Source organism: Sceloporus occidentalis, unplaced genomic scaffold (assembly GCF_023333645.1).
Source record: "Sceloporus occidentalis isolate IW3139 unplaced genomic scaffold, rSceOcc1.0.p SCAF_7, whole genome shotgun sequence".
In the NCBI taxonomy this organism is placed as follows: domain Eukaryota; kingdom Metazoa; phylum Chordata; class Lepidosauria; order Squamata; family Phrynosomatidae; genus Sceloporus; species Sceloporus occidentalis.
Window position 1 is genome coordinate 17238542 of NW_028316987.1, and position 9748 is coordinate 17248289.

A 9748-nucleotide genomic window follows, 5' to 3' on the forward strand; every position below is an offset into this window, starting at 1 on the left:
ACAGTAATATACTTTTTTAAAAAATTTAAAAGGACTAAGAAATATACCACGGAGACCCAAACAACATTTTGGAAGTGACAAGTGAACACTATTTATTACTTCCCCAATCTGTAACAACGCTACTAGCCTTTATGCTATTTACTTTGCTTTTGCCTTATTCTTCCTCTGTACCAAAGTAACATATTTCAGATGACAAAGGGTGAATCTACACTTTAGAAATAATGCAGTATGACACAATTTTAACCTCCATGTCTGCATCCTACAGATTACTGGGGTTTGTAGATTTGTGAGGCACCAGCAGAAAAGGCTAAAGATCTTGTAAAACTACAAATCCCCTGGTTCCATAGGATGGAGCTCTTAAAGTATGGTGTCAAACTGCATTATTTCTACAGTGTAGATGCACCCGAAGAACTGGCACCTTCTCAGCTGTCCCACTTCTATAACAGCCTTTCTGATATTCCTGATTGGATTCACCATCACTTCACATTCTTTATCTCCAAGTCCTAACCAGTCAACTTTTCTCCTGAGTCCTTTTCTGTTCATGTACTCTCCATTTCCATTTGGTGGCAGGTGGGTGGCCACCTATGTTAGTGTGCTGCAACTATAACAGCCAAGGTCCTTGCAGCACCTTAAAAAGTAGCACATTTAATTTAGGATCACATTTTTGACCATTTTATTTCAGAACTTGGGAGCCAGCGTAGTATAATGGTTTGAATGTTGGACTACGACTCTGGAGAATTTGCTTCAAATCCCCACTTGGCCATGGAAACCCATTGGGTGACCTTGGGCAAGTCACACTCTTTCCACTTCAGAGAAAAGCAAAAGCTAAGCTCCTCTGAACAAATCTTGCCCAGAAAACCCCATGATAGGTTTGCTTTAGGTTGCCATATGTTGGAAATAACTTGAAGGCACATAACAGAATAGTGTCAACTATGATCCCAAAATATTATTTACTGAGACATACTGTCGTCCATTGTACCATTATAATGTGTCAATTTGTGGCGGTGTGTGTGCAGGATCATCTTATTGTCACCATAAGTTTGAAACAACAAGAAAGCACACAACAATTTCAGAATAATGGAGTTTATCACACCTGAGAAATTTTTCTTAATTTCGAATGAAAAGAAAGTGGGGCCAGAACGCATTTATGTGAATTCGCTAGTTCAGCTAATTTACGTGAATGCGAATTGTGTTCGAACTGGCTTCCCATTGCCTGAAAATAGCATGCCATTGCCTGAATTTGCGTGTGGTAGTGTATCATGCAATAACGTTAAACCCCATGATTGCATTCAGATTGCCATTGGATTATACTTCCAATTTCCCTTGTCTGATAAACTCCAATGTCATCCACAAGACTAGAGGGTTCTACACCTGCTTATCCTCCAATGTAATCTATCTATATCTTTTATTTTTCTGTCTCCTCCTCCTCCTCCTCTAGGCATCTTTGGAATTAACCCAAAGAACACGTAATTGAAATAATAGCATATTCTTTCCTTCTTATAAATGCCTCCATTTCACCACTTCTTCTATGGTTTCCTATGTCTGCTTTACATTGTAAGCCCTTGAGTGCAGACACCTGTTATACCTGTTCTTTGTAAAGCAATGATGTCTCTACATGTAGGCATATACATAAATAAATGCTAGCAACTTTACCTCTTCCCAAATATATGAGGTATTGTATTAACATATAGTCCAGTCGGTAAAGCTTTTACTTTGATAGTTGGAATCTTGCCAAATAGTTATAAATTTAAACCCAGACTTAAATTTGGATTATTTTTATGTGTTTTTCTTCGCAATGTTATGACACTTTTCTAAAATGTTAAAATTATCTTTTGTAATTTCTTTATTTATATGGTTGTAAGGTGTTTGTCCAGTTGTTAAGAGAAAGTTTTCCTTTTTAATATAGAAAGGAATAGCTTTAGTTTGAGATTTATTTATTTTTTATTCTGTAGCTTGATAGTTTTACACATCCTTATATTCAACTATAATGTTAATGGCTGAACTTTTAATAGTCATGAAATATAAAATTCTATCATCCACATATATATTAATATTGTAGGTTAATTTGATTCCATGCATCCATTGCATCCATATTAATATTCTATTTTATGTGTATAGAAAAGTGGTCCTAGGAGAAAGCAATCAGCAAATCAGATAATCTTATCTGGGTCCCTCTATGTATGTATGTATGTATGTATATGGAGACACAAGCTGTAATCCTATCTTCCAGTTATACCAGCTAATGCAAGATATGGTGGAAGGATGCCCTACTGCACACCTCTTTCTTGGGACAAATTTCCACCAGAAAAGAGTTGCTGCCATAAAATTGCAGATACACTGAGAGATGTCAGTGCCTGCTTATCTGTGCTGATAACTTCAGGAGATGGGTCAAACTGTGGTGGGAATGGGTGGGACAGAGGAGGAGTAGACATTAGCAGATATCTTATACTTCCTCGGGCTTTAATCCTGCCCCTTATGCTGTCATAAAATTTTGTGTTATGCATTTGTTTTAAGTTTTAAAAACATTTAAAAAACATTTAATTAAATGAAAAGGGAAGAATGCATCTACCCAGGGCTTGTGAAAGTTACTCTTTTGGATAACAACTACCAGAATCCCCCATCCAGCTTTGCTACTGGCCATAGGATCACAGAGTTGGAAGATACCTCAAGGGCCATGCAGGAATTCACAATCAAAGCCCCCCTGACAGATGGCCATTGAGCCTCTGTTTATAAACCTCCATGCTGGCTGGATTATTAAGGGAAGTGTTGTCCAAAAGAGTATATTTTTCCAGGCTCTGCTCATCTTCCTTTTTCTTTCCCATTCCCACTCTGCTATAATATAGCATACATTTCAGACTAAATCTGATACCCAATCACTATATGGTATGAGCAATCTACAAACCTGAGAGAGGCCATTATTCAGAAGATAGACTGCATCATGGAGGTTCATGTATCTCATATTCAAACTCCCATCTCTTTGAAGAACCATTCTAACAGAGGTTAATACAAAACAAATGAAGTGCATTGTTGCTGTGTGCCTTCAAGTCATTTCCAATTCTTGGCAATCCTAAGGTAACCTATAATGGAAGTTTCTTGGCAAGATTTGTTCAGAGGTAGGTTTGCATTTGCTCCCCTCTGATGCAGTGTGTGACTTGCCTATGGTTACCCAGTAGGTTTGAGCATAATCTAATGCTCAAAGAACTACACTAGCTCTCAATGTATTAAGGTAAGTCAATGGCTATATTTGCAAAAATCTTACGTGAGTTAAAAATAATATACTGTAGGGGTATTACTTGCATTAGCCATAAATAAAGTGTACCTTATTATTTTTCTGTTTACTAAATAAAAATGCATTTGGACTAAATCCAATTGTCAGTTACAATTAGAGCAGGCCCACTGAATCAGGGTTTTTACATAGTTTAAAAAAAAAACCATTCAGCAGTTGTTATTGGGTCTACTCTAGGTAGGATTCCTAAATGGATTTAGGCCCTTGAGCAACAATATAACTCTGAGGGTCCTTTCACACTATGTAATTACAGTGTTATGATTCCACTTTAACAGCTATGGCTGCATGTGCATCATATGGCATCCTGGGGCTTGTCACTGGTGAAGTACTAGGGTTCTCACATTATTACTTTTGACTGGCTAGGAATCCCTCCCTGCACTTCTCATTTTTCTTACTGTTTCTTCACCTTGCTGTAAAAAAAATAATTTATTTCAGTTAAGGAGATCACATTATGATATATCTAGATTAAATAAAATTGATGTATCTTGCAATACACCTGTAAAAAAGAGGGATATGGTTCACAGCACAACCAACATAGAAACTGTTGGGACAGATAAGATGGACAGGGCAGAAGATGCTTCAGAAAACAGGGACCAATGGAGATGGTTTTAGGGACCACTCTGGAGGACAAAGTGCTATCTCTGGAGGACAAAGTGCCATTTGTGTCTTCTTGACAACAATAGTTTAATATCTGTGTGCTTAAATATATCCATTTACTTGTTGGTCAGCATCCTATTAGTGACATATGCAAATGTGGAGTGATTTTTTTTAGTGTGCAACAATCATATCCAGCTGATGGTGACCTAAGGGGAGTCAGTTACACGTGAGGCCTTTGCTCATGTGGTGCTGGCTTCAAGTATACACATTAATATGTAAATGCACATTGCCTCCATACATTGTCTTTGTACATTGCAATTGCTCAATGGGTTGTCAGCCACACACATTGGACATTGATCTTCATATGCTGGACTATGTTGTTATTCAGTAGAGGAGCTATGTAACCTAACTTTCTCAGTGGATATTTATGCTATGCTATAGCAATGTAAGATCTTGGCCATTACATGATAAAGCTGCCCAGTAATTACAAGGAATGAGAAACTGAGAAATACCTTATTCTTTAAACCTGAAATTAAAAACATGTGTGTGTTTCTTTATGAGTGAAACTGTAGGCAAATTGTTTTTCAAATTTTGATTAAAATCCTGATAGAGCAATTGTGGACTGGTCTCACATTCATGTGCCAAGGATACTTTAGAACAGTGTCAAACTAAAATATGAAACAGTCTTCCTGTGTGTATGTGGGACAGCCATTAAATGTGTAAAAACATCCGTCATGCCAGCAAAAGATTGCCAGAGAGACTATATTGTACATCCGGACACAGAAAGAGCAAAGCACTGCAGAGCCCTACTGAAATTTGAGAATCAGAACTGGAGAGACTGGAAAGGCGGACTTTACTGGAAGAGAAGTTCCTGCCAGAGGTGAACTCTGCAGTCCAGGCCCTAGTTATACCACAAGCAGAAAAGCTGCAGAAAAAAGCTTGCTGAGAAAGTGGCTTGAATAAAAAGTGCTTGCAGGCGAGCCAAGCCACATGCTGTTTGTATTTTGGTGTTGTCATCTTTACTTACACACGTCAGTTGGTATGGGATAAAATGTTGTCCTTTTGCAAAACTGCAGGATGTGACTCATTTTTATTTCTTCACAATAAAATCCTTTGTTATAACCAGCTCTCCCAAAGATTTCTGCTTCTAACAAATTAGGGTCAATGTTCATATGAAGTTCTGCAAGCTTCTGTTTGTCATTGTTATTAGTTAAAAACACATGGGCATTTTCATAGGTTTCGAGAGGAAGGATGAGAGCAGAGCTTCAAAAGTTATTTTTGGACTATATCCCCCCCCCCCCCCAAGCTGGGCCCAGCTCAAATTAAGACTTATTTTCAGTTTGAAAGGTATCCTCCTATTCAGGGAGTGAAAGCGGAGACAAAGCTTGGAAATGTTCTTTTTGGGGACTACAATTCCCAGAAACCCCTAGCTAAGACAACCATAGTCTGTGCTGGCTGGGGGATTCTGGGAACTATTGTTCAAAAGATAAATTTTCCAAGCTCTGGTAGAGAGGTGAGACACACTCGTTCCCTTCCACTCATACAGCCTTTTTGCTTGAACATCCCTCCCATTCCTTGGCTGACAATCTGTCAACTTCTCTCCCCAGCTGGTTAACTCTGCATAACTCACAGGAAATTTAATTGTTACTCCTATTATACAGTCAACCCTTCTTATACATGGATTCAAGCATCCACGGTTTGAAAATGTTCAAAAAAGTATACATTTCAAATATCAAACATTGATTTTCCATTTTTTATAAGGGACACCATTTTGCTATGTCATTATATTTAATGGGACTTGAGCATCCACGGATTTTGTTATTCACGGGGGATTTTGGAACCAAACCCCAGCGTATAACAAGGGTCCATTGTTCTGTACAGACAAGACAACTGAGCTGCAGCAAGAAGTTTGAAATTAGTATAGTACATATGGAGAGTCAGTGTGGCTCAGTGGCTTAAGTGTGGGACAATGACTCTGGAGTTTGAATCCATGCTCAGCCATAGAAACCCACTGGGTGACCTAGAGCAAGTCACACACAGTCAGCATCAGAGGAAGACAAAGGCAAACCCCCTCTGAACAAATCTTGCCAAGAAAACCCTGTGATAGGTTTGCTTTAGAGTCACCATATGTCAGAAATGACTTGAAGACACACAACAACAACAACAACAACAACGCCTCTGAGCACACGCTCAACACATTAATGTGATTCTGCCCCTCTGCCCATTTAGCACCTCAGGCCTAATAGAGATAGCAAAGCCACTAAGCAGGTTTGGCTACTTCCAGAATGAGAGGTCAGACAAGATCTGAAGCTGCTCTACCCCAATCTGCAAGGTTTGTATTTGACTCCGACTGCCCAGCCTGACAGGTCCTAAATACCCTGAAGGCACCTGATGCTGTCTGATCTTGGAAGCTAAACAGAGTTTGCTCTGGTTAGTACTTGGAATGGAAACTGCCAGAGAATACCAGGTGCTATAGGTAATATTCAGTGGAAGGCAATAGCAAACTACCTTTGAGTACTCCTTGCCTAAGAAAACTCTATGAAAGTTCATGGGGTTTAGATATGTTGACAGGTATCTTGAAGGCACATTAACACACACTCAGCCTGACTGCTATGGGCCAAAAACACTAAATTAAAACCACACAATATGGAAGGAATAAGAGGGTCTGGGAGAGTGTAAAGACAGCAGCATGTGAAGGAGAGGGGAGCAGGCAATCCAATGCTAAAAATTTGTAATGAGCCCCCATGGCGATAATACTGTGGGGAAAGAAAAAAAAGAGGCAGGAGAAAATTAGTTTTACTTAAGCATTGTGTATTAAAAAAAGTTTTCAAATATATTTTGAAACTTGGGACAGAGGATAAATCTGTAAACAAATGCACAAACACAAAAAAGATAAGGTGGGCCCAAAATTTTCAGCATGCTGTACAAAGGTTTCAAATCAATGTGAGTCGTCAGAACAAAAAAGTCTTTTTTTTTTCCACATGTGGGGAACCTGTAAGAAGGCGAAAATCTATTGGTCTAAGATTTATACATTAAGGTAGATTTCATAATGCCACCAATGTTTTTGTTGGGTATTACAGATAAAGAATTGGTTAGTAAATATGGTCTACTCTTCTGATATATGATAACAGCTGCAAGAATATTGTTTGCTCAAACCTGGAAATGGACTTAAATGCTGATGACAGAAAAGTGTGTTGTTGGTTGCGGACTTTGTCCAAGTTGCCAAACTGATTTTGAGATAAATCATCTGAAGATTTTTTTGAGACTGGAAACTATTTATGGACTTTTTGAGCAATATGAAACCTAATGATGTAATAATCTGCTGTTATGGTTATTAGCAATTCTATAAGTCACATTTATTTATAGCTTTAAAGAGACCTGGTAGCACTTTTGAGACTAACAAGAAAGAATTTGGCAGCATGAGCTTTTGCAGATTTCAGTCTACTTCTTCAGATGCATTTGATGGAATGCTTCTGAAGAAGTAGACTTAAATTTATGAAAGCTCATGCTGTCAACTTCTTTCTTTCATTTAGTCTCAAAGATGCTGCAAGAGCTCTTTACATACTGATTTTACAGACTAACACATGTATCTCTGAATTCTGCCATTAGTTAGAGCTGAGGAGTGCTGAGGAGTCAAGCAAGATACTGACAAGTGTGTGTGTCCGAATCTCAGGCAATGCTGAGGAGTCAAGCAAGATACTGACAAGTGTGTGTGTCTGAATCTCAGGCAATGCTGAGGAGTCAAGCAAGATACTGACAAGTGTGTGTGTCTGAATCTCAGGCAAAACCAAATTAGTAGTGCCTGAGCAGATATACTTATAGGCCAAAACTATCTTGGGGCAGATTTGCAATTAAGGTGAAGTTCCCAGGAGGGAAGAATAGAACTGGAAGTCTGTAAATGGCTAAACAATAATCATGATTGTCCCTTGACAAAGGAGTATCACTTCTAGAGAGAGGTAGCCTTGGCCTTCTGTTCATGTGTAAGCCCAAGATCTATCACACACTATCACTCCCATCAGTGAAGGAATTATGCAGATTCTCATCTATCTTAGTTGATCTATTCTATCCATGTGCTCTCGAGCTTCTACCTGCTGAGCAAGCAGGATCTTCAAATATGGTCCCTATATGGCATGGCTAGTTTTATGCACGGGAGGCACCCTCTCGGCTACCTGCCTAGAACATCCCCTTAATATCAAATTGATATCAGAGGGGGGTGCAGAGGGAGGCTAGACCTTGGGGTAACAGACACATGCTAACACTTCTACTTGTTGAAACATTTGTCTGAGGAACTGCAAACAGGTGCCAGGTGGAGTGGGGGGAGTGGTAGCAAAGAGTTGGAGGATAGAACTGTATATGTCTCATGTTCAACATTGCTTATACTCAAGCTGTTCTGCTCAGCTGTCATGTAGGATGCTGTCCCTTTACCAATGTTGAAGCAAGACTGATCTGCTAGTCTGGTCAAATTTTGTACATGGAATGTGTATACCGGTGAGTCTGTGTTATCTTGCCATAAGCATCAAGCAGAAAAATAGAGCAGCCTTGAGAGTGTGCTGGGCATTGCAAACAGGTTCTGAAAGTGAGCAATGGCTTTACTTTTTTCAGGAAATCTCTACCAAATAGGTTACTGTCTGTCAGCACAATTGTGGGGAAATCGCCCTCCTGAGGGGACTTTCCTTTTGCTTCATTTCCTGCAGAAAACCAGAACCAAGTTCTCATGCATGCCACTTCCCCAAATGGATCCAAGTGGTGAGACAGGGCTCATAAGATCAGTTGATGCTCTGCCCTTTTCTTAGGTCTAGAGGGGAAATCAGTGACTGGGCCTTGTTCATATAGTTTTCCTATATCACAGAGCTGAACATCTAAGCTAACATTTTGTATAGGATGACTACATAACAACAGGCAGGAAAAAGGAAATCACCAAAGAAAGAGATGAAAAGATGGTACTATTCTGCATAAAAACTAACATAAACTGATTTGCATATATAAATGCAAATTTATTCTACTGTAAATACAAATACACCCCACAAAGTGGTTAATACCAATCAGGTGACAACCTGTGTACCTGTTCAGTCTACTGCCTAGGTATGAATTGTTAATGGGTGACTTCAAAGCCTCAACTTCTCTTTCCTGTTCCATAGATTTGTTATCTTGAAACTGGACTCAAACTGGGTAGACCCTCAAAGAGAGAACACCACCAAACAGAGAATTATACTCAGGTAGACCTTTAAATAGAGGACTGCTTTCCATAGAGTACATGTCCACTCTACTTTTTTTCTTTTTTAGAAAATATTATTTATTAATTAAAAACAACAATGAAAAAAGTATTTTACATAATCTAGATCGCAGAAAAACCTGTTAACTCCCACCACCCATTCCCCTACAAAATCCATTTTCTTAGATATATTATATACACAGCAATTATTAATTATTCCTCATTTCTTTCTCTGATTTATCAACCTCATCTTCCATCTTATATAATATTTTAGCTTTCCATAAAAAAGTATGTAATATTACTAGTGTATTATTTTTTACCTCTTACCTTATATATGAATCAAATAACATCTTATCTTATTATTTACTTCAATTACAAATTGCAAGCTAAACTGCAAGTGGCAAATCTATTTCATACAATCCATATCCGACCATCTCTTTTTTCCAGTATTTAATCAGTGGTTCTCATATGTGTTCCTCTCTCCTTTCTTCCTTCATGTAAGTTGTTAAATTGTCCATTTCAATGATATCTAAAGCCTTAATTAACCAGGCCTCAATATCAGGTGCATGATCTCCTTCCTTCCAATATCTGGCAATTGTCATCCTTGCCGTAGTTATTAAATATAATATTTGCTTCAAATGTCTTCTCCCAAT